The sequence below is a fragment of the Ovis aries genome, chromosome 2 (assembly GCF_016772045.2).
Source record: "Ovis aries strain OAR_USU_Benz2616 breed Rambouillet chromosome 2, ARS-UI_Ramb_v3.0, whole genome shotgun sequence".
NCBI lineage: Eukaryota > Metazoa > Chordata > Mammalia > Artiodactyla > Bovidae > Ovis > Ovis aries.
The window spans coordinates 51,097,057-51,123,266 of NC_056055.1; the positions used below are offsets into that span (position 1 = coordinate 51,097,057).

Here is a 26,210-nt window from a genome sequence, read left to right on the forward strand (position 1 = left end):
CAGCACTACCTGTCATGGCTGACCCATGGCTGATGGCACCCATGATCACAGTAAGGCAAAGGTGGTTCCCAACTTGGTTACTGGGAATATCCAGAGTTACCCAAAGATAAGGGGGCAAAATACATGCAAAAGGCAGCTTTTCTTGGGACCCCCTCTTTTAAGCATGAGAGAAAGTCCAGTGGAGACTTTAAGGGGATCATTTTAAGCAAAACCTACATCCTAAGCCAGTTAACATTTTTAGATCTCATGCAGTGTCCAGAAAGGAAGAAATAAGAATAGATGCCTGGGCTCAATTACAAATGGAGTGGAAACAATTTAAAAAGTTCAAGGGGAAAAAAAAAAATCAATTTCCTTCCCCCAAAGCTCTCACTTCTATAAATACACTCCCACAAATGGACCTAAGACCACTCTCCCTTATGAAAACACTACCTGTCAGGAATTTGCAAGATAAACGATGTGCCCAGCTTGCTTTCAACCCACTGAAGTTCGAACAATGCTCTCCAAAATCTTCTCTCCTCTTCTTAAATAACATTCGTTTTCCCTGCTTCTGATAATTAAAGTGATACCTGTGTCTGGTAGAAAATTTTAAACTTTTTCTTATTTGGAAAGAATAAAAATTATCCACTGTCATCTGTGCTGTTGCTTAGTTTTGTCCGACTCTGAGACCCCATGGACATTAGCCTACCAGGCTCCTCTGTCCATGGGATTCTCCAGGCAAGAATGCACTGGAGTGCCAAAACCTACTCCAGGGGATCTTCCCAACCCAGACACTGAATCCAGGTCTCCCAATTTGTCGGCACGTTCTTTACCGTCTGAGTCACCATGGAAGCCCAAGAATACTGGAGTTGGTAGCCTATCCTTTCTCTAGGGGAACTTCCCAACCCAGGAATCAAACCAGGGTCTCCTACATTGCAGGCAGATTCTTTACCAGCTGAGCTACCAAGGAAGCCCCCACTGTAATCTACAAGTTGCGAATTACCCTTCCAGCCTTTTTGCATGAAAATGTACATTTTCAACATAATTGGGAACTTACTGTACATCCTGGTTTGTACTCTGATTTTCCACTTAGAACAATATGCTATATACATGTGTATGTCTCTTTATTATTCTACAGTATTATTTTTTATGCCTTATAGAGAGGAGTGCCACTTGTAAAGCTAATCCTCTAGTGCTGGACATTTTGTTTATCTTGTAAATGTCTGTATTACAAATAATGTTGAGATAAATATCTTTGCATGATATGTCTCCAGTTATTCTCTTAGGATAAATTCCCAGAAGTGGCACAGCTGGGTGAAAGCCCGCGTAAGTTTGTAAGGCTTTAGATGCAGGTAGAAGGCCTCCAGAAAGGTTATCCCAGGCTCTCTTCCTGGCAGTACCAGAGCTACTTCCTCCAGTTAGTTGCTCACTGATCCTTAATTTAGTAGATTTATAAAGGAGGTGTTGCTGCTTTTATCTGTAGTCCTTTGAATACTCTGGAAGCAGACTTTTCTCCAAATGTTTTATGTCTACAGTATTTTTGCAGAGAATTTTTTTTTAACTGTGTACTTCTATTCATCAGAAAGCCAAAGTCCAATCCCCTCTCCAAAAGGTATTTCTGCCACCCCATGTCCAAGAGCAGCCCCAGGATCTCCCTGCTCACCACCTGCCACCCACATTTTCACTTTGGTGCCCTTCACTCCTTTCTCAACAAACATTTCACAGTTCTTGAAGTACGTCAGGCTAAAACCCCCGTAATCAGTCATTTATTCACTCAGCCCTCTATTCACCTGCCATCTCTTGGGGTCTGTAATGCTCCAGGCACTGAAGTATTAATATAAATGAAACACTATAAGAAGCCAGGAGAAGGGAAGTCAAGGAGGCCCCAAAAAGCAGAAGTACACTTGAACTCAAAGACAACATAGTTTCATTGGCAGGTGAAGGGGAAAGAGCAGGCGAGGCAAAGGGAATAGCGTGAACAAAGGTCCTGAGGCATGCTGAAGAGTCAGGTGTTGAAAGAACATTTTCATTAACAAGGCATGTGAATGAGGGGCTGAGAACGATTCTGAAAAGTTAGCTCCTGCTGAATTCACCTGCTGAACTGCTCTCTTCCCTGCATCTCAACTCTGCTTGTACTCCCCGTCCTGCAGACAGACTCCTCCAAAGCCTTTCTTGAGACCCATCCACACCATCCATCTCTGTACACCTCTCTTTTGGGGGCAGGAATCCTGGCCTCACACCGATCTCCTCAGCAACCCCCAGTGAATAGATGGCTCTGTTCCACTGATCCCTGAGTATAAGTCTTACCAGGCCAGCTAGAGAGAAACCTCTGGATGGTGATATATTTTCTTGTACCCATATCCTCTCAACATGGGGCTTAACTTATAATTGGTAAATGCTTACAGAATGTAACTGAATTAAATTGGGCAGAATAAATACAAGAAAAGGGATGAGGGTGCACATGGATGCATCTAACTATCATCCAGACACCTGGGAAAACGGAAACTTTGAAAATTACCTTCTGAACACAATCACGGCAAAAGACGAATTAATTCTCTTTAGGCCTGCAATTCTGCATTGACCTAGACGTTTCTCAGTCACACAAATGGTACTTGTTAAACTATGCCATATATCCTAGAAACTTCTGTGCATAAAGGTCAGTGTAGTTTGGAGGTTTGGATTTTATTCTTTGCAGGGAGGCAAGAAGAAAAGAGAGAAAAGAAGGCCTCTACTACCTGCCATCTCTGCTGAGATATTCCATACTGATAATTCCAATACAAAGTCAAAATCCTAAGGCCACCTGGGAGGAACCAGTCTTCATCATTTAAGCAGGTAACATTCCTAGATAATTCTTCCTTAAGGGCAAAGAGCCCGTATGTCCAAGTGGCTGGTCTCTTTCTGTTGTGGTTTGGATCCCCCCGAGCTCTGCATTCATTTCCTACTATAGCATTCATCGCACTGCTTTGCCTGTCTGTCCCCACAGTGGACCATGACCTCTAAAGTCGGATGACTGTTTTTCAATCCCTGTATGCCCTGAGGCCTGGAACATCATCCTCTACACGGTAGATGATCCATCAGTGTCATAGAATCAAATGTCATGCTAGGGCTGGAAGTTCAGTTCAGTTCAGTCACTCAGTCAAGTTCAACTCTGCAACCCCATGGACTGCAGCATGTCAGACTTCCCTCTCCAACATCAACCTTTGGAGCTTACTCAAACTCATGTCCATAGAGTCAGTGATACCATCCATCCATCTCATCCTCTGTTGTCCCCTTCTCCTCCTGCCTTCAATCTTTCCCAGCATCAGGGTCTTTTCCAATGAGTCAGTTCTTCACATCAGGTGGCTAAAGTATTGGAGTTTTCAGCTTCAGCATCAGTCCTCCCAATGAATATTCAGGACTGATTTCCCTTAGGATGGACTGGTTGGATCTCCTTGCAATCCAAGTGACTCTCAAGAGTCTTCTCCAACGCCACAGTTTAAAAGCATCAATTCTTTGGCACTCAGCTTTCTTTATGGTCCAACTCTCATATCCATACATGACAACTGGAAAAACCATAGCTTTGACTAGACAGACCTTTGTTGGCAAAGTAATGTCTCTCTTTTTCAATATGCTGCCTAGGTTAGTCATAGAGAAGGCAATGCAACCCACTCCAGAACTCTTGCCTGGCAAATCCCATGGACAGAGAAGCCTGGTAGGCTTCAGTCCATGGAGTCTCTAGGAGTCAGACACGACTGAGCAACTTCACTTTCACTTTTCACTTTCATGCATTGGAGAAGGAAATGGCAACCCACTCCAGTGTTCTCGCCTGGAGAATCCCAGGGACGGGGGAGCCTGGTGGGCTGCCGTCTCTGGGGTCGCAGAGTCGGACATGACTGAAGCGACTTAGCAGCAGCAGCAGCAGGTTGGTCATAACTTTTCTTCGAAGGAGCAAGCCTCTTAATTCCATGGGTGCAGTCACCATCTGCAGTGATTTTGGAGCCCCTCAAAATAGAGTCTGCACTGTTTACATGGTTTCCCCATCTATTTTCCATGAAGTGATGGGATCAGATGCCGTGATCTTAGTTTCTGAATGTTGAGTTTTAAGCCAACTTTTTCACTTTCCTCTTTCACTTTCATCAAGAGGCTCTTTAGTTCTTCTTCGCTTTCTGCCATAAGGGTGGTATCATCTGCATATCTGAAGTTATTGATATTTCTCCCGCCAATCTTGATTCCAGCTTGTGCTTCATCCAGCCCAGCATTTCTCATGATGTACTCTGCATATAAGTAAAATAAGCAGGGTGACAATATACAGCCTTGACGTACTCCTTTCCTGATTTGGAACCAATCTGTTGTTCTATCTGCAGTTCTAACTGTTGCTTCTTGACCTGCATACAGATTTCTCAAGAGGCAGGTCAGGTGGTCAGGTATTCCCATCTCTTGAAGAATTTTCAACAGTTTGTTGTGATCCACCCAGTCAAAGGCTTTGGTGTAGTCAATAAAGCAGAAGTAGATGTTTTTCTGGAACTCTCTTGCTTTTTTGATGATCCAGTAGATGTTGGCAGTCTGATCTCTGGTTCCCCTGCCTCTTCTAAATCCAGCTTGAACATCTGGAAGTTCATGGTTCACATATTGCTGAAGCCTGGCTTGGAGAATTTTGAGCATGACTTTGCTAGCGCATGAGATGAGTGCAATTGTGCGGTGGTTTGAGCATTCTTTGGCATTGCCTTTCTTTGGGATTGGAATAAAAATTGACCTTTTCCAGTCCTGTGGCCACTGCTGAGTTTTCCAAATTTGCTGGCATATTGAGTGCAGCACTTTCACAGCATCATCTTTTAGGATTTGAAATAGCTCAACTGGAATTCCATCACCTCCACTAGCTTTAATACTGATGCTTCCTAAGGCCCACTTGAATTTGCATGCCAGGATGTCTGGCTCTAGGTGAGTGATCACACCATCGTGATTATCTAGGTCATGAAGATCTTTTTTGTATAGTTCTTCTATGTTTTCTTGCCACCTCTTCTTAATATCTTCTGCTTCTGTTAGGTCCATATCATTTCTGTCCTTTATTGCACCCATCTTTGCATGAAATGTTCCCTTGGTATCTCTAATTTTCTTGAAGAAGTCTCTAGTCATTTCCATTCTGTTGTTGTCCTCTATCTCTTTGCATTAATCACTGAGGAAACTCTGCATTCAAATGGGTATATCTTTCCTCTTCCCATTTGCCTTTCACTTCTCTTCTTTTCACAGCTATATGTAAGGTGTCCTCAGACAACCATTTTGCTATTTTGCATATCCTTTTCTTGGGGACGGTCTTGCCTCCTGTACAATGTCATGAACCTCTGTCCATAGTTCTTCAGGCACTCTGTCTATCAGATATAATCCCTTGAATCTATTTGTCACTTCCACTGTATAATCGTAAGGGATTTGATTTAGGTCATACCTGAATGGTCTAGTGGTTTTCCCTACTTTCTTCAATTTAAGTCTGAATTTGGCAATAAGGAGTTCATGACCTGAGCCAGTCAGCTCCCGGTCTTGTTTTTGCTGACTGTATAGAGCTTCTCCATCTTTGGCTGCAAAGAATATCACCAATCTGGTTTCAGTGTTGATCATCTGGTGACGTCCATGTGTCGAGTCTTCTCTTGTGTTTTGGAAGAGGGTGTTTGCTGTGACCAGTGCACTGTCTTGGCAAAACTGTTAGCCTTTGACCTGCTTCGTTTTGTACTCCAAGGCCAAATTTGCCTGTTACTCCAGGTATCTCTTGACTGTCTACTTTTGCATTCCAGTCCCCTATAATGAAAAGGACATCTTTTGGGGGTGTTAGTGCTAGAAGGTCTTGTAGGTCTTCATAGAATCATTCAACTTCAGCTTCTTCAGCATTACTGGTTTGGGCATGGACTTGGATTACTGTGATACTGAATGATTTGCCTTGAAAATGAACAGAGACATTCTGTTGTTCTTGAGATTGTATCCAAGTACGGCATTTTGGACTCTTTTGTTGACTATGATGGCTACTCCCATTTCTTCTAAGGGATTCTTAGCCACAGTAGTAGATATAATGGTCATCTGACCCATTCCAGTCCATTTTAGTTCCTGATTCCTAAAATGTTGATGTTTACTCTTGCCATCTCCTATTTGACCACTTCCAATTGGCCTTGATTCATAGACCTAACATGCTAGATTCCTATGAAATATCACTCTTTACAGCATCAGACTTACCTCCAGCACCAGTCACATCACCACAACTGGGTGTTCTCCATCTTTTCATTCTTTCTGGAGTTATTTCTCCGCTGATCTCCAGTAGCATATTGGGCACCTACCGACCTGGGGAGTTCATCTTTCAGTATCCTATCTTTTTGCCTATTCATACTGTTCAAGGGGTTCTCAAGGCAAGAATACTGAAATGGTTTGCCATTCCCTACTCCAGTGGATGACGTTTTGTCAGAACTCTCCACCATGACCCGTCCATCTTGGGTGGCCCTACACAGCATGGCTCGTAGTTTCATTGAGTTAGACAAGGCTGTGGTCCATGTGATCAGGTTGGTTAGTTTTCTGTGATTGTGGTTTTCATTCTGTCTGCCCTCTGATGGAGAAGGATAAGAGGCTTATGGAAGCTTCCTGATGGGAGAGACTGACTGAGGGGAAAACTGGGTCTTGTTCTGATGGGCGGGGCCATGCTCAGGAAATCTTTAATCCAATTTTCTGTTGATGGGCAGGCCTGTGTTCCCTCCCTGTTGTTTGACCTGAGGCCAAACTATGGTGGAGGTGATGAAGATGGTGGTTTCATCCTTCAAAAGGTCCCATGCATGCACTGCTGCCCTCAGTGCCCCCAACCCTGCAGCAGGCCACCGCCAACCCACACCTCTGCCTGAGACTCCTGGACACTCACGGGCAAGTCTGGGTCAGTCTCTTGTGGGGTCATTGCTCCTTTCTCCTGGGTCCTGGTGCACACAAGGTTTTGTTTGTGCCCTCCAAGAGTCTGTTTCCCCAGTTCTATGTAAGTCCTGGTAGCTGTATGGTGGGGTTAATGGTGACCTCCTCCAAGAGGGCTTATGCCATACCCAGGTCTACTGTACCCAGATGCCCTGCCCCTGCAGCAGTCCACTGCTGACCCGTACCTCTGCAGGAGACACTCAAACACAGTTCTGTGTCAGTCTCTGTGGGGTCTCTGGGCCCTGGTGTGCACAAGGTTTATTTGTGCCCCCTTAGCGCCTCTGGCAGGTATGGCATTTGATTCTAAATGCAATTTCACAGCTCCTACCATCTTTATGGGGCTTCTTTACCCTTAGAAGTGGGGTATCTCCTCAAAGTCCATTGTGTGGCACTGGAGGGCTGGAAAGGACCCTAGTAATAATCTAGTCCACATATGGCTTCCCTTGTGTCTCAGTAAAGAATCCACCTGCAATGCAGGAGACCCATGTTTGATCCCTGGGTCAGGAAGATTCCCAGTAGAAGGGAATAGCAACCAGTATTCCTGCCTGGATAATTCCAAGGACAGAGGAGCCTGGCAGTCTACAGTCCACAGGGTTGCAAAGAGTCGGACACAACTCAGTGACTAACATAGACATATAGGAAACAGAGGCTCAGACATGGGAAGCAGCTTCTCCAAATACACAGAGAGCTGGTGGTAATTAGCAGGTGGAAGAGAGAAAGAAATCAAAGATGTTAGCAATGCTTGAGAAATTAGGAGGCTGAGGGGTTTGATGGAACTTAGAAAGGATGACAAATTGGGGGATAACTAACTTTGGTTTTGGACAGCCTCTAACCCAGAGAACAAGCTTTATCTTTCTTCTCCATGACAGCCCTTCAGATAATATAAAAAGGAAATTGACCCTTATTGAGTATTTAACTACATACAGGTGGAAAACAGCAATCCTGTCCTCCCTGTGTCTTCTATAAGTTTAACACTCACAGATAATCAATTAAATAAACAAGTAAACTATGTGTCTCAGTTTACACAACTAGTAAACCCGGGTCTGATTGAGGCCAAAGCCCAGGTGCTCATTACTGCGTGAGCACAGGTAGCCTTGGCCATATCTCAGGGTGACAGGCAGCAGCTCCAGATGCTGAATGTTAGGTCTGCAGCCTCCCCACCCTCTGAAAAGGCATAGAGCAGGCACCACCCTTCACCGAGCACTTGGCTGACAGGTTAGACCCACTGCAGAAACAGGTAAAAGAGAAACAAGAGGCCCGTATTTGCCCTCGACTTAGAGGATACCACTGATGACTTAAAAGCAATGGGGCAGCTGGGAGCCAGATGCAAGCAAGGCAGTCATCAGAACCATAGCCCTTGGTTTCATCAGTCAACACTGTATGACGAGCCTCTGCCCAGGACCAGGCCTCTTTTCGGCTTTAGATTGAACCAGGCTTGTCCCTACCCAGGAGAAGCTCACAGTCAAGTGGGGCAGGTTACATGGAAACACCCCATGACCACAGGGCCCCAGGAGTGTTATCCGGGAGGGATGACAGAGTGGGGGAGGACGGCTCTCCTAGCCTGGAAGAGACCTCCCAGACAATGCAGCACACTTTCATGTGGGGATATTTCCAAGCGGCTACACCAAACAAAATGGGACGTTGGTGTTCTTTACACCCAGCAAATAAATTGAGTCGAAATCTCTGACGTGCTCCCCCTCTTCTGCCCTTAGGGCTCCAAGCCGTAAAGTGGAATATCTGCCTTACTAGACATTGAGATGGTTATGATGGCATCACCGACTGAATGGACATGAGTTTGGGTAAACTCCGGGGGTTGGTGATGGACAGGGAGGCCTGGCATGCTGCAATCCGTGGGGTTGCAAAGAGGTGGACATGACTGAGCGACTGAACTGAACTGAACTAAACTCAAGGTCCCTTTCAGACCTGAGGTTTTTCCAGGTCATGTCCAGTGAGATGGCCAGGAAGGGGGAACTGTAGGGCCCTGGCAGGGACACAACTGAGGGCAATTTTGGGTGGGCTGCTCTATCTGCCTTTCCCCTGAGGGCTCAGTTCAAATGCCAGTCCCTCCTCAAAGCCTTCCCAGCTGTCACCCGAGGCATGGCCAGCCCTCTGCTGGGCTCCTGTTAGTCTCTGTAACATGCACTACTTTGCCCCACATTGACTTCCTCCAGGCTGGGCAGGAGCCATCTGATTCACCTATCTCCTCTCTCCTCCCTAAGCCTCCTGTCCCCTTCCCTGCACAGGCCTTTCTTAGCAAAGCATATTGAACTGAGTGGAGCAGTGGTCCAGGAGGCCACTCTGGGCAGGTGTGAGCCATAATCCTAGAGCAGCAGTGACGGCCACAAGCAGAGAGCCTGGTACTACTCGGTGCCAGGTCCTCCCAGCCGCTCCCTTCCTTCTGCTTCCTCTCAGCTCCCCACCTGCCTCAGCAGACCCAACACTTCCACTTGCCCTAGGCCTCTCTGGCACTCTGGAATGTCAAGTGCAAACGAAGTGGTGCACGCACTTTGCGGGGGGGGGGGGGGAAGCATATTTTACTGTGCATTGCATTTGGAGAGCTCATTAGCCAGCAGCAGATGGAAGACCCCACTTAAAGGACTGTGAACTTCAGCTAGCTGAAGGGCAAGAAGATCACACTCCAATGTGCGTTCAGCACTGCAAAGCAGCATTGCCTCATCACTGATAGAAAGAGACATGAACTTGGGCACTGAGAATATAAATAATTTCCCTCGAGTTCAGTGAGTCAATCTTGGACTAAATTAGAGGGGAAATTCAAGGACATTAAGTTTTCCTCTACATGTCCCTTTTCTACCTAGAGCATGTTCATTGTCGGATCTCCCCTAAGTCTAAGACCTGGTAATGAATATTTTAATAGACACAGCTTCTCCTTTCCATTGATAAAAACTCCCGCTGATCAGCCAGAGCATGCCTGAAGAAGACAGGTGGACTAGAAACACCTGCATTCTCCCTGGCAGCCTAATCCGTGAGCCCCTCCTACATCTATGGTGGGGTGGATTAGAGCAGGCTCAGCACCCTCAGAGTAGCAGCCACGATGCTGAAGGAAGAAAGAGACATGAAACATGCAGAATGAAGACTCAAGGCTGACCTGGAGAGCTGGGTCCAAATATAACTGAGAGAAAAAACAGTCACGAGAGGGGTCAGGAGAACTGAATTTGACCCCAGCTCCACCTCATATTAGCTGAGAGGTCTTAGCTTAGGCAATTTCCCTGACACTTAGTTCCTTCATCTATAAAATACAGCTTAAAAATGCAAAAAGAAGAAGAAGAAGAAGAAGAAAGATAGTCACATAAGTAGAAAAAGTAGAGTTAAAAAAAAGCAAAAAGGTAGACAAAGGCCCACTAAAAAAAAAAATGTTCACACCTTAATCCCAGGAAACTGAAAATGTTAGCTGACTTGGAAACAGGGTCATTGCATTAAGTTAAGGATCTTATCCTGGATTATTCAGGTTGACCTTTAATCGGGCTTTCCCGGTGGCGCTAGTGGTAAAGAACTGCCTGCTAATAAAGGAGACATAAGAGAGGTAAGTTCGATCCCTGGGTTGCAAAGATCCCCTGGAGGAGGGCATGGCAACCCACTTCAGTATTCTTGCCTGGAGAATCCCATGGACAGAGGAGACTGGTGGGCCACAGTCTACAAGGTTGCAAAGAATCAGACAAGCCTGAAATGACTTAGCACGCATGCACGTCTCTATAAGAGTGAGGCAAAGGGAGATTTGATGGATGGAAGAGGAGGAGACAACGTGACTAAGGAAGCAGAAACTGGATTGAAGCAGCCACAACTCAGTAAATTTCAGACTTCTGGTCTCCAGAACTACTGAGAGAATAGATTCCTGTTGTTTTAGGTCAAAGTTGTGGGGATTTGTCACAGCAGCCAGAGAAAAGTAATGGAGTCATGGGACTGATGAGAGATATGAGTCCCAGACAGACAAGGGGCAGACTCACCCAGAGCCACTCTGTGTCAGCCACTGATCCGGGACACTTCTCCATGGCCCACCTGGTCTCTGTGACACTGACGTGCATGCAGTCGCCAGTGGCCCACGTAAAGCCCAGAAGAAGCAGCTGATAGCAAACTAAATGCATAGCACATCATGCAAAATGCTAGCCTGGATGAAGCACAAGCTGAAAGCAAGATTGCCGGGAGAAATATCAATAACCTCAGATAAGCAGATGACACCACCCTTATGGCAGAAAGGAAAGAGAAACTAAAGAGCCTCTTTGAAAGTGAAAGAGGAGAGTCAAAAAGTTGGCTTAAAGCTCAGCATTCAAGAAACTAAGATCATCGTCCCATCAGTTCAGTTAGTTCAGTCACTCAGTCTTGTCCAACTCTTTGTGACCCCATGAATTGCAGCATGCCAGGCCTCCCTGTCCATCACCAACTCCCAGAGTTCACTCAGATTCACGTCCATTGAGTCAGTGATGCCATCCAGCCATCTCATCCTCTGTCGTCCCCTTCTCCTCCTGCCCCCAATCCCTCCCAGCATCAGAGCCTTTTTCAATGAGCCAACTCTTCGCATGAGGTGGCCAAAGTACTGGAGTTTCAGCTTTAGCATCATTTCCTCCAAAGAAATCCCAGGGCTGATCTCCTTCAGAATGGACTGGTTGGATCTCCTTGCAGTCCAAGGGACTCTCAAGAGTCTTCTCCAACACCACAGTAAAAACGCATCAATTCTTTAGCGCTCAGCCTTCTTCACAGTCCAACTCTCACATCCATACATGACTACTGGAAAAACCATAGCCTTGACTAGACGGACCTTAGTCGGCAAAGTAATGTCTCTGCTTTTGAATATGCTATCTAGGTTGGTCATAACTTTTCTTCCAAGGAGTAACCATCTTTTAATTTCATGGCTGCAATCACCATCTGCAGTGATTTTGGAGCCCCCCAAAATAAAGTCTGACACTGTTTCCACTGTTTCCCCATCTATTTCCCATGAAGTGATGGAACCGGATGCCATGATCTTCATTTTCTGAATGTTGAGCTTAAGCCAACATTGGCTTAAGCCAACTTTCGCACTCTCCTCTTTCATTTTCATCAAGAGGCTTTTTAGCTCCTCTTCACTTTCTGCCATATGGGTGGTGTCATCTGCATATCTGAGGTTATTGATATTTCTCCTGGCAATCTTGATTCCAGCTTGTGTTTCTTCCAGTTCAGCATTTCTCATGATGTACCCTGCATATAAGTTAAATAAGCAGGGTGACAATATACAGCCTTGACATACTCCTTTTCCTATTTGGAACCAGTCTGTTGTTCCATGTTCAGTTCTAATTGTTGCTTCCTGACCTGCATACAGATTTCTCACGAGGCAGGTCAGGTGGTCTGTATTCCCATCTCTCTCAGAATTTTCCACAGTTTATTGTGATCCACACAGTCAAAGCCTTTGGTATAGTCACTTCATGGCAAATAGATGGGGGAAAAAATGGAAACAGTGACAGACTTTATTTTCTTGGGCTCCAAAATCACTATGGACTATGACTGCAGCCATGAAATTAAAGACATTTTCTCCTTGGAAGAAAAGGTATGACAAACCTAGACAGCATATTAAAAAGCAGGAAGTTATTTTGGTGACAAAGGTCCATCCAGTCAAAGCTATGGTTTTTCCAGTAGTCATGTACTGATGTGAGAGTTGGACCATAAGGAAGGCTGAGCACCAAAAAATTGATGCTTTTGAACTGTGGTGCTGGAAAAAACTCTTGAGAGTTCCTTGGACTGCAAGGAGATCAAAACAGTTAATCAATTCTAAAGGAAATCAACCCTGAATACTCACTGGAAGGACAGATGCTGAGGCTGAAACTCCAATACTTTGGCCACCTGATGCAAACAGCTGACTCATTTGAAAAGACCCTGATGCTGGGAAAGATTGAAGGCAGAAGGATAAGGGGACAGCAGAGGATGAGATGGTTGGATGGCATCATGGAATCAATGGACATGAGTCTGAGCAAACTCCAAGAGATAGTCAAGGACAGGGAAGCCCGGCATGTGGCAATCCATGAAGTCACCAAGAGTCAGACATGACTGAGTGACTGAAAAACAACAGGGGCTCACAGGGAGCCCAACTGGGCCACGGGCTGTGTTAACACAAGGACAGACTCTGAAGTGAGGCTCCTGGACCCCACCTGCACAGCTGTGTCCAGTTCTCAGCTCTATCCTTTCCAGGGGACTGGATAAATTGGGGGCATTCTGACTAAAGAAGTAAAGACTCTGGGAACGGATCCCTGTCTTTGAATGTCCAAATGGCTAAAAAGGCTGTCATGGGAAAGAAGAAATGGATTTTTGTACAAGGCTTCAAAGAGCAGAATCAAGGCCAATGGGGCAGCCATTGCCTGGAGGAAGAGCTGGGTTCAGCATAATGAAGAACCTTCTAATAATCAGAGCCAACTGACAAGGGACTAGGAATGCCTCAGGGACAGGCAGGTCAGCACACAGAGGCTGGGTGTGCTAGGGAAATTCCTGCACCAAACAAAGGCTACACTTGATCTCCAGGGTTGGCAACTTTGAAGGTCTGTGCCTTGTGGCTAAAATACCCTGTGTGAATCTAGGTTTTCGGCATGCTGCTGCTGCTGCTGCTGCTAAGTCGCCTCAGTCGTGTCCGACTCTGTGCGACCCCACAGACCAGGCTCCCCTGTCCCTGGGATTCTCAAGGCAAGAATACTGGAGTGGGTTGCCATTTCCCCTCCAATGCATGAAAGTGAAAGTGAAGTCGCTCAGTCATGTCCGACCCTTAGCGACCCCATGGACTGCAGCTCACCAGGCTCCTTTGTCCATGGGATTTTCCAGGCAAGAGTACTGGAGTGGGGTGCCATTGACAGGGAATGCTCTCACTAAAACTTATTACACAGCTTTTGTGAAGCACTAAGTACTGCCACTACCCAGGAATGAGCTCCAAAAAGAAAACAATCAATTCTTCCTGTTTCTATATTCAAAATGTCCCTCGTCCCCAAGGAGGAAGGAAGAGGAAAAACATATACTTCTGTACAGACATCACCTGTAAGCTGGCCAGGGGCCAACAGCACGTGCACCAGTCCCAGAGGAGCCCTAAACAGTCTGGGCTTGATGCCCTTCTCCAGGGAAAACCAGAGAGAACACAGGCTCCGGCTACCGACTGAATTACTTTCATAAGAACAAATAAATGGCACCGTCATCTTTATTTTGATAACTGCTTTTCCTCTTGCATCCTTCTGAATCCTATATGTGGAATAAACTGAACAACAAAGCAGTAGCTCAGAAGTTTAACCATGTTGACACTCACACGATGCTCACAGGTTAGCCTCAGAGAGGTCATTCGGCAGAGACAGCGGTTGGCATTGTTACCACTGATTGTTACAAGTTCTAGCCTACACCCTACATTCTGGAGACTCAGAGAACAGGAAGGGCAGCAATTCACATCTGCCTGCACATCTGTCTTCTCTTAAGTCTAAGTCTCAGAGAACTAAGCACTGTTGCATCCGGATGAATTCCTCTGAAGCTCTTTCTGTTCAGGATTTTGACAGTTTGCCATGTTACCCTTTTGCTGAAAAGGCTGAGCTTCTCCAATCAATCCTCAAGAGAGGTCAAAAGAACACACTTTTATACTTTTAGATTTACCACCATACCCTTTCTAGCCTGTAATTAGAATTTTTCCTTCTTTTTTTTCTTTTTTCCATAAGAACCAGTGTTAAGCACACACATCATTTAGCAGCCAGTTTGTGAAATGACTGGAAGCCTGAACCATTTCTAACCACTGGCAAAAAGGTCTCCAAACATCAAGTGGGTCCCTGAAAATGTTGTTTCACTTTAGTGAACATAACTAGCTACTGCTCTCACATCGATCAGCCAGGCACTAAATCAGGCTGCCCATGGTCCTTCAAGCAGATCCTCACATTCGCAGAGCTGCATAATATAATTTGTAGTTACCAAAATAAATGTAAGACTGTTTTACCCTGCTTCCATGAATGTGTGGTAAGTTTGGTGTGTATCTTGGACTATTGTAGAAGTACAGCTACAACAGCTGCACATAAATCAGAATTTTATATACTGATTGGTGTTAAGTACACAGGCATGCTTGGTATTTGAAAGTTCCGCACATCAAATCTTTGAGTATAGGGCGGAATCCTTCTACAATATGAACAATTATTACCAAGTCTGTCTAACTTGAAATTTCAAATTTTACATAGCATATTTATTAAAATGGGTTGTTTAGTCACTAAGCTGTGTCTGACACTTAAGTGTTTGTGACCCCGTAGACTGTAGTCCACCAGGCTCCTCTGTGCATGGGATTTCCCAGATAAGAAAACTGGAGTAGGTTGCCATTTCCTTCTCCAGGGGATCTTCCCGACTTAGGGATCGAACCTGCATCTCCTGCATTGCAGGTAGACTCTTTACCAGTAAGCTACCAGGGAGGCCCATTTAATAAAATAGGCCATACTGAATAAGCTAAACTCAAAACTCAGACTCATCTCTGAGATTACATCAAGTCTTCATCAAATGAAGGGCCGACATTTCGAGGCATCTGAATGTCACAGGGAATTTAGCTGAGGACCACACCCCTCTGTGCATTGGCATCGTGTTTCTGGCCTGATTCAAACCATTTCAGAACTCATAAAACCACCAGTTTCTGTTACTCCAGTATAGCAGAGTCATCACTAGGGCTGGGCTCTGGGAGAAGGGCTGTGGGGTAGAGGTAAGAGGGGGCTTATGCCCACCCTCCCAGGGACTTCTCAACGCCATGGCCAAATACACAAGTGGCCACACACAGAATCTTTCAAGGTTGACAGTGATGCTGCTTCATAAGAGGTACTAACTGCAGAGGTGGGAGGTCAGGTGAAGATGAAGATCCTCCCTAGGACAAGAGGATAAGGAAGATAATTCCCAGGACAAATCAGATTTGAGCTGGGCCTTCAGGCAAAGGCAAGACCACAAGGGCTGAGGTGAATGCTAGGCAGAGGGGCCACATGGATGGATGAGTAAAGCTCTAGCCCTGGGCGGGATGAGGGCAGGGTGGTGGATTATGCATGGAGGACATGGTGAAGAAGGAGAGGGACGGAGGCAGGATGAAGACAGCCCATCGTGTCTGCCAGGCTGAGGTCCCTGGACTTCATTCTCCATATACAAGGGACCACTGAAGGCCTCTGGACCACATGTTAGAAGAAACAAGCCTGACACTCAGAGAGTGGACGGAGGAGGACATGTCTGAGAGAGACTTTAGAAGTAAAAATGACAGGACTTGATGAGTGGTTAGATTTAAGGACGAAGGAATCAAGGGAACAGGTAGGTCCCAGATGACCATTCTCCCCTGCTGTGTGGCCCCCAGCTTGGAGGGGGAGGGGAATGCTGGCCGTCGGGGAGCCCACAGCAGGCAGGCAAGGCTAGCTTTGGTGCCACCATGGGCTCAGCCCCAATCAAGCTTCCCCTGGGCACATCTATGGGGGTGCCCTGGGTTACCTCCACAGGCACTACTCTTCAGAGTTGCAGCGTGAGAGAAGAGATAAGGGAAAGGAGAAGTGAAGGAGGGACAGAGAGGAAAGGAGGAGCCAACAGGGAAGGGATGCAGAGACTAGGTTGGTTTTTTTTTTTGGAAGTGAACTGTCAACAACTTTAATGAACTTGAACTGTGTCCACCAAAGCAGACTGACTCGTGGATGCCCGAGGGCTCCAGCCTCTGTAGTTCACTGTGGCCAGTTCTCAGACCAGCTCCCGCCTTATCTGCAGAACTGAGTCTACAGTGAAACATCCCAAAGCAGTAGCAGCAGCTCACCACACCCCCGGGGCCCAGTCCTGAAGGTGAGAGGGTGGTTGGCTGGATGCTCCTCTTTCCAAAACTCCGAAAACATAGCTTTGCATTCAAGGGGCAGACAACCTGCTCCAGAGTCTCCTTAATAACGGTGAGGATGACATCTGTCCAGACAGCCCATCTAGGCCTAGAACCCACCAAGCTCCTTCAGACCTCCAGGCCTTTGCATCTGCTGTTCCCTCTGCCTGGAAGCTTGCTACATCCCTGGCTCTATTCTAATATAGCAACACATGTAATCCTCAAAGCAACCCTATCAAGTAGGATTATTACCCCCAGTTTATAGATGAAGAAACCCAGAAGACTATATAACCTGACCGTGGAATATATTTAGTTGTCGGGGGGCCAGGACTCCAGGCGGTGTGGCCCCAGGGTCTGCATACTTCTACACAGTTACCCGACCTCTTCCAGAGCTGGGCTGCCTCTCTGTTTCAGGCAAGACTGGCTCCCTCTCTTGCTGCCTCTCCATGGCTCAGACGGGCCTTGCCTGCCCACCCTCAAATGGAGCACTCTACCCACCTTCCCTCACATTACCCTGCTTATTTCCTTCCCAGCCCTTAGCACCACCTGCAATTATCTTATTTATGTATTGTTTGTTTATTATGTTTGTCCAACTAGAATATATACTCCAGGAATGCAGGGATCTTGCCTTTTGTTCCAGTGTATTCCTGAGGCACCTAGAATAATTCTCTGGCACAGAGTAGGTGTTCTATGAATAACTGTTAAATGAGCAAATGAAGGATAGTGTTTCGGATGCTACATGGTGCTACCCAGGTATTGCAATGCTATCCTTTACCCCTCTGTCCTCTTCTTCTTCCTTGGCTACTACAAATGCCCCTCCCTACACTAGGCAGATGAGAGCAGGCACCCAGTTCCCAGTATATATGGACAAGACTGATCTATTTATAACTGTGTCTGATGGTCAAGTCCCCCAAACCCGGCTCCTTGAGCACTAATGATAAACTTGTGGGAGGCAGAGATTCCATCTTCCAATTTATCCCTCTGTAGTCTTCCACCACTGAACAGTACTTGCAGGTCACTGGCTGCTGTTGATGTTAGTTATGGTCTGAGCAACCTCCAAAGAACAAAAAGCCCCCACACCTTGAATCAAGAGGCATCTTGAATATAAATCACACTGTCATAGGAACTCCCTCTTGGTGGAGAGGTTCTAACACAAAGAAAAGTGAAAGTGAAAGTCACTCAGTCGTGTCCAACTCTTTACAACCCCATGAACTATACAGTTCACGGAATTCTCCATGCCAGAATACTGGAGTGGGTAGCTTTTCCCTTCTCCAAGGGATCTTCCCAACCCACAGAACAAACCCAGGTCTCCTGCATTGCAGGCGGATTCTTTACCAACTGAGCTATTAGGGAAGCCCTCTAACACAGTACAGATTGCTAAAACAAAAGTACTAATTACATACTCCAACATTTAAGGAACTTGCCTATGAATCTGCTATTAAAAGGGACTAACTTATCAAACCGGAGAAGGCAATGGCACCCCACTCCAGTACTCTTGCCTGGAAAATCCCACAGATGGAGGAGCCTGGTGGGCTGCAGTCCATGGGGTCATGAAGAGTCAGACATGGCTGAGTGACTTCACTTTCACTTTCCACTTTCATGCATTGGAGAAGGAAATGGCAACCCACTCCAGTGTTCTTGCCTGGAGAATCCCAGGGACGGCGGAGCCTGGTGGGCTGCCGTCTATGGGGTCGCACAGAGTCGGACATGACTGAAGCGAGTTAGCAGCAGCAGCAGCAGCAGCAACTTATCAAACACTCATTGTACGCAAACACTCTGTTATATACTTTTACACACAAGACCTCATTTAACCCTGTGAGTCTGGAATTATTATTATTCCCCTTTGACAAAGGAGAAAAGTGAGGCTCAGAGGTCCAACATCCCCAAACCAGTGTGGATTCCAGCCCAGGGTCAGTGCCTTCTGAATCACCTTCCACTGTCCTCTGCTCTGAGGCATTCTGTCCTCTCTTGTGCTTCCACCAGACTTGCTGTTCTTCATCTGGGCCCTGTGCTTTCCTACCTGTGTGCCTTTGCTGATTCTAGTTCTGTGATCTAAAGTGGTCTTTCCACTTTTCACCACCTGTTGAATCCTCTTCTTCCTTCCACTTTCCATGGTGCACATGTCCCCAGTCTCCCCAGTTAGAATTCACTCCCCATGGCATTCCCAGAGATCCCAGGGGTTAGCTCCTAGAATGCCCTGTGGTATTTCTCTTGGTTTCTCACTAAAATCTGAGCTCCTTGAGGGTAGAGCCCATCTGTATTTTACCTCTTTGTTTCCTCCTGAATGAGTTGAGAAAGTTCTTGCTGGACCACTGAAAGATGAAGAGGGGAAAGACTGGTGGCACTGGAAGGTATCTGAGAGATCGAAGGCTCTGAACAAATTAGCTCCAATTACAGAGTATTGTTCAGGAAAGGCAAATTTATGATTTATGTGCCACAATTCTGCCATTTTCCTGCTCCAGTCCCAAAACACACTCTCATTAGTCCTCTGATTTCATAAAGCTTGAAACTTAAAACTGGGAAGTCTAGGAAGGAAATCAAATAATAAAATCACTTCCATAAGAATCCTTTCATAGTAATGGATTTCACCCACACACTGGGGAGTCACTAATTGCAGCACAAGCAGGAGATGGGGGGTGGGAGGTGTTGGTAAGAGACTGGGCAAAGGACAAAATTCAACTGCTAGGATGTCACTGTTAACCACCTTGAGTTTGTTCTGCCGTGGATGCACCAGAATTCACTTGTCCTAGAAAATATGCACTTGCCTAACTGTTGGCCTCTCCAATCACAGCTATGTTGAACATCCACCAAAGGATATCTGGTCTATAAGTGATTTTAAATTGTCTTGATTGGAAAACATCTCAGTCTGTGGCTTTAGACAAGAAACTAGGAGATGCTGGCCTCTATGTTAGGACCCTTAGATCAGTGAATTATTTTTTCCCCGCACAACTATTTGAGGTTTTTACTAAAATAACCGACTCACAAACAGAAATGCTTCCTGATCTATAAGCCACTTTGAAAACAAATCATTATGCCTTTAAATATTTTATGATGGTCCAAAGCTCTGAAGGGGGAAAGGTGAGCATTCACCAATCCTTACCATGTGTATTTCAGGACTCGAAACAAACTGCCAATGTCTCCCTTATTTTCTAAACACCTATTTGCAAGTGCTGCGTGGATTCCTGGTGAAATAGCCCCTCCCCAAATACAGAGACCAGGAGATTACACTTCACCAGATCTATAGCCGAAGGATCTCAACGATCAGCTAGTGCACTCAACACCCGCCCCCACCTTTTTATAGGTGGCAAAACTGGTAGTGGGTACTTGCCCAAGGTCACATAGTCAGTGGATGGCAGAGCAGCCACCAGGAGCCAGGGCCCCGACTCCCCACCCAGGGAGCATCGCTATTTCCAAAGGCTGACTCAACATTCCTCCTTAAAGCTCAGCCAGAGCTGCTGCAGGTTAGCAACTTGACCCCTGAGACTGACTTCTGTAAGGTCCCAACATTTCTCTACACCCCCAAGGAGCTGTGGAGCTGAGACACTCAGGGGTGCCCCGCGACTCACAAAGTGGAAATAAAGCAGGACGCTTCAGGTGATCGCCCCTGGCGAACCCCTCCCGGTCCAGGTGTGGCCGAAGAGACGGGGTAGGGCGAGTTGGTCTGAGGTCACTCAGAAAGTTGGCCGCTGGCCGTGGGCGCACTTGAACCCAGGTCGCCCGGTTTGCCGCTCTTTTGCACTATGCTATGCAGATCTCGAAAACTTAAGCAATACATTGATACTGTGTAAAGATTTAACCACCGCAGGCCCTGAGCGAGACCGGGACGCGCGCCCCTCGCCTGGAATGGGGGCTCTAGGACTGGAGGCGGGCGCGGGTCACCAGGGTCCGGTAGTGCAAGCAGAGCGCACGGCGGAGGGCAGCGCGGAGGAAGCCGCGGGGGCAGGCAGTCTGTAGCTCCCGGAGGCGCAGGCCCGGGGCGTAGGGACCAGCAGTCCCCCCCAAAACTTTGCGGCGCCGGGACCTCGCCCTTACCTGCAAGGAAGCGCCGCCCGCGCGGACGCGGACCTGGCGGGCTGACGCTCTCGGCTAGGGGCGGCCCCGCCCGGCGGCGGCACGGACGCGGGCAAGGCTCGGCCAGCGGCTCGGCTCGGGATCGGCTCGGGCTCCGCCTCCCGCGCCGCGGCTGCAGCCGGAGGTGGGGGAGCACGGCCGGGCCGCGCCCGCCCGCGCCGTCTGGCCGCGGCAGGTGCTGAGGCTGCAGCTGCGGGGCTGCCAGCTGCCGGCGCCGCGACCCCCGCCCCGGGGGAGGAGCCCTGCGCGCCGCCTCCGCGGGCCCCGGAGGTCCCGGCCCGCCGCAGTGGGCGGTCCCGCTCCCACCCGGGCCCTGCCTCCGCCGGCCTTGGCCAGCTCCTGCCTGGGCGCGCAGCGTCCACCGGGTACCCACTGGGAGACTGAGGCCGGGAGAGAAAGGAGCGCCCAGGCTCACCCGGACCGGCGGCGGTGCAGCCAGAACTAGAACCCAGAAGAGTCACGATTCCCTTCTCACTCCTCCCTTCCCCAGGCTCTCTTACTCTAAGGCCTTTTGAAGAGAGCTCCAGCTACACGGGACTCTAGGGGCACAGATGATCCCGACTGTCCCCCACACCACCACCACAGACACGCGCGCGCGCGCGTCACACACACACACACACACACACACACACGCCCTAGGGCTGAGGGGAGGTAGAAGGGGTGGGTCCACGCTTGGCACTATGGACCACCTCCCCTGCCTCTGCAAACTCCTCGGTCTCTGGGATGCTGGTTCCTCTGATCTCTCTAGCCACTCCTTCCTAGTCTTCTTGAGGGCTCCTCAAAACCCAGAGCCCTAAAATGTTGGGGTGCCCTCAGGACTCTGCATTCAGCCCTCTTCTAACTCCCTGGCCACCCACCCACTCCACTGGCTCCAGTCCTACCGCTTCTCTATGCATCCTACCCATTTGCAGGATGGATACCCAGAACTCTTTCTTGCGGAAGTATCTACTCAACACCTACTAGGTCCCTGAACTGTGTTAGACACCAGAGATTCAGCCTCGAATAAAACACAGTTCCTACTCTCACAGAATGTACTGCCTGGCAGACTGCTAATACAGTGCAGTTCCTGTAACCATAGTGTGATCCTCGGGGGGCCAAGGGGGCATGGCAGCCTGCACTGGCTGAAGAAAGATCACCTCCTGGAGAAGATGCCCTCCAAAAAGAAACCTGAAAGGTCAAGGGGGTTGCTAGTGAAGGGTACCAGTATGGAGTGAGCCTTCCAGACATAGACCATAGAAACAAAGACCCTAGAGTTAGAGAGAGCCCAGTGGGGAGGGGCAGGAGCCCAGGGCTGAAGCAGCAGTCAGCAGGGACCGTGCTGGCAGTTTTGAGTAGGGAAGGGGCATATTAGAAGGGGCGTGTTAGGTTGCCAAGTTAGAAGGGGCATCGAGTTGGCATGTTAGATCATTTTGGTGGTGGAATGGAGCACAAATATAAATTTGAAAGTGTGTCCTTCACCCCCACCACACACACACCCAAAAACACCCAGTAGCATTGCAGTAGCTAGACCTGGAGCCCACCTGGCCTCAATGAAGAAAGGCCTTTCAGCACCGACCCCCTCTCCTGGTTCATTCCCAAATCCAGGCTTCTATCCAAAAACTCTATCCTGAGAGGCTCCATCTTTAAAATGTGTCCTAGGTACCTCCACCCCAAGCTCCCTTTTCTCTTAGAGCCCAGAGTGAAGTTAGCCCTTCACTGGCCCATCTCCACACTAGTTAGAATGTACAGAGTTCTTCCCCCACCATCGGCACCACTAGGGAAAGTGGACAAAAATGGAAAATTCTGAAGCCATGGTGGAAATAAAGTCAGCACCTAAAAAGTTAACTTTGTATCCCTCCATATTATTACTTATAACTGAGTGTGAATCTACAATTATCTCTAGAGTTTAAGCTTTAACATTATATGTTAGAGATAAAAATAACCAAATTACTCTCCCTAATGTAGATTAAAGGAAGAAGAGGTCACTTGTCAAGAAGAAAAATAAAAACTCAAACTTCTTGTCCAGTGAGTACAAATTTTGCCCATGAAGTTTTGTCCTGTTCCACTCAATGTCCTAGCTGCCCATACCAGAAGTGTCTGCATCTTCAGGTGCTTTATGTATATCTCTATAAACAATTTCGCCTTTGAACCCTGGGTTCCCACTGCCATTCTGATCCCTCATCCCCCTTCAGCCTTCCTCGTCTGCCTGCTGCTTAAATACCAAGGTTGCTTGTGTCCCCTCTTGGTCCCTATTCTCTCTTCACCCTCACTGAGAAGTTCCATCCACTGCAATTCTGTTCTTCAACTGAGATCTTTTGTGCTCCAAACCTAGAGACACCACTGGCTGCTGCAACTCCTAAATGGCCCTCAGGTCCCCAAGTCTCAACAGAGCCAAAACCAAATTCACATCTTTCCCCTACTGCATTGCTTCCATATCTCAACTGGTAGTGGGGCTTAAGCCAGAAACCAAAGGAACATTCTAGACTCTTCCATCTTCCTGGCCCTCATATCCTACTGGTCACTAAGTCCAGTTAACTCTGTCTCCATAACATCTCTCATACACATTGTCTCTTCATCTTGCTGCCATCCCCTGGAGAAGGAAATGGCAACCCACTCCAGTATTCTTGCCTGGAGAATCCCATGGATGGAGGAGTCTGGTGGGCTACAGTCCACAGGGTCACAAAAAGAGTCAGACATGACTGAGCTACTTCACTTTCACTTTCATCATTTCTTAGTGAAGCACAGCTTCACCAAGTGCTGCCACATGCTGCCAGTGATCTTTCTAAACCATAAATCTGATGTCACTCTCCTGCTGAAGATACCGCCATTTTTCCTTCTTGGCCTGGTGATAAAGCTCTAACTCCTTAGCATGGCATGATGTCCCCAGCGATCCAACCCATTACTGCTGCAGCCCCATCCTCACCTCACCCCATACCTGCACACCAAAGACCTCATGTTCCTAGGGACATCATATTTAACAACAGTAAAAAACAGCTATAATTATTAATTTATTACTCTATGTCAGACACTGGGTTGAGTGCTTTACATACAATATCTCATGTAATAAAAGGCATAGAACCCAGGGCTAAAACCGACAGTCTCAAGCCAAACCGCCTGAGATCAAATCCCAAAGAAGTCACGTGTTATCCTGTGGCATGTTGGGAAAATTCCATAAGCTCTCGGTTCTAGGTTTCTTTCTCTGCAGAGGGGAACTTAATAAGAATACCTGCAACCTAGGCATGTTTTAAAAAGACTAATTAGAGATGAAACAGTAGCTAGCACTGTTAGTCATGCTTATAATCAAGATACACAGTGAGGATTACTATGCTCCTTTTACAGTGAAGGAAACGGAGGCTCCAAGAAGGAACATCACTTACCTACGATTCTACAGCTTTAAAGTAGCTGCACTGGGATTCACCCAGGATTCTACATCCCATACTGCAAAATACTTTGCATAAGCTACTGCCTCACTGGGGAGGCTTCCCTACTTCCCTGGGTTTACCACAGCCCTCCAAACTTTCTTCCTCCTTCAAATCCTGGTCAAAAATATCTTCTTTTCTCTGAGGTCCCCCCAGTCCCTTGTTTGTGCCTGGGCTGTGTTTGGTTTGCTCCTTGGCAGAAAAGCTATGACAAACCTAGACGGTGTGTTAAAGAGCAAAGACATCACTTTGCCAACAAAGGTCTGTATAGTCAAGGTTATGGTCTTTCCAGTAGTCATGTACAGATGTGAGAGCTGGACCATAAAGAAAGCTGAGTGTCAAAGAATTGATGCTTTTGAACAAAAGCAACATTTTGGTGTTGGAGAAGACTTTTGAGAGTCCCTTGGACTGCAAAGAGATCAAACCAGTCAATCCTAAAGGAAATCATACTTCTTGGAAGGACTGATGCTGAAGCTAAATGAGCTTTGGCCACCTGATGCAAACAGCTGACTCATTGGAAAAGACCCTGATGCTGGGGAAGATTGAGGGCAAAAGGAGAAGAGGGTGAAAGAGGATGAGATGGCTGGATGGCATCACCAATTCAATGGACATGAACTTGGGCAAACCCTGGGAGATGGTGAGGGACAGGGAAAGCTGGCATGCTTCAGCCTATGGGGTTGTGAGGAGTTGAACACACTTGCTGAATGAACAACAAAAAGTGCTTGGTTTATTCTTCAGATAAAATACCAGGCATACCTCACCACAGTGGTTTATTTACATGTCTGTCTTCTTGAGACCTCCTAGAAAAAGACACTCTCTTCTTTTTGTTTTCCTGATGGTGGTTGGTGGTGATTTAGTTGCTCAGTTGTGTCTGACTCTGTGACCTCGTGGACTGTAGCCCCCCAGGCTCCTCTGTCCACGAGATTCTCCAGGCAAGGATATTGGAGTGGGTTGCCATTCCCTTCTCCAGGGGATCTTCCCAACCCAGGGATTGAACCCAGGTCACCTGCATTGCAGGTGGATTCTTTACCAACTGAGCCACCAGGGAAGTGTTTGTCTTCCTAGAACTCCATAGATATTTGTTGAATCAATGAATAAATCAGTGAATAAAATATATATTAGATTCTCAGAAGAGTTTTACCCTAACAGCTGTCATTTCAATAATGATAGCTCTGTTTAATCTCTGTTTTTGTCATTCTGAGGTCATTTTTGGTGAGAGGATAACATTTAATAATCCAATATTATTATAGAGCAAGCTATGGCAAGGCAAGTCTTCCCTGATAGCTCAGTGGGTAAAGAATCTGCCTGCAATGCAGGAGACTTAGGTTTGATCCCTGGGTTGGGAAGATCCCCTGGAGAAGGGAAAGGCTACCCACTCCAGTATTCTGGCCTGGAGTATAGTCCATGGGGTTGCAAGAGTTGGAAACCACTGAGCGACTTTCACTGTCACTTTCAGGGCAAGACTGAACTTTCTCAGATTGCTATTTGGTCGTGTCTTGTCCCTCTCAGATGTCTCTTCTTTTTTTAGTGACACTATGTAATAACCCATAATAAGAAGCTATGTAGCATCCTAATGAGACTTCCTGACTAAAGCATCTGAGGTTTGAATTTACTTCCCATAAGTACCATTTCAGCTAAAAGTTTGCTTTCTTTGTGGCATGAATGTGCCGTTTGTCATCTGTTAAGAGCCCATACCTTCCCCTTATCTGAATTAATCTCTTTTGCATTCAGGTACTTTGGAGAGCTGACTTAATAGTAAGCTTTCCTATACAGTTTCCTTCTTAGAATGCCTAACTCTTCCTGACTTTATATCTCTTGTTCCCAAAATAGAATTGTTTACTGCTTCAAGTTTCAGCTTTACTGTCTGCAGTGATATAGGATGAGTTTCTGCTCTTCATCAGAATGATCAAATTCCACAGGATTAAGAAAAAAAACCACCTGACCCTGTCATTTTGTATGGAGTAGCGTTTTAAAATGAGATGTTAGAAACACTACTTTTATATACCAGACAAGTAAACTGGCTATTTTAATGTCTTTGTATCAAATGAATGAAA

The 26,210-nt window shown here is 46.9% G+C and overlaps 1 protein-coding gene across 3 annotated transcripts in view; it reads right to left on the minus strand.

Annotated features, from left to right (window-relative positions):
- Positions 1-26,210, minus strand: part of FRMPD1 (FERM and PDZ domain containing 1) — a 158,305-nt gene that overhangs the window by 86,514 nt on the left and 45,581 nt on the right. The window contains exon 1 of one of the 3 annotated variants that reach the window (XM_042243234.2): positions 20,720-20,915. The exons of the other annotated variants lie outside the window; for them this stretch is intronic. The gene's annotated coding sequence lies outside the window, so the exon portion shown is untranslated. Of the gene's footprint in view, positions 1-20,719; positions 20,916-26,210 lie in introns of those variants that run through there. 3 annotated transcript variants of the gene reach the window in all.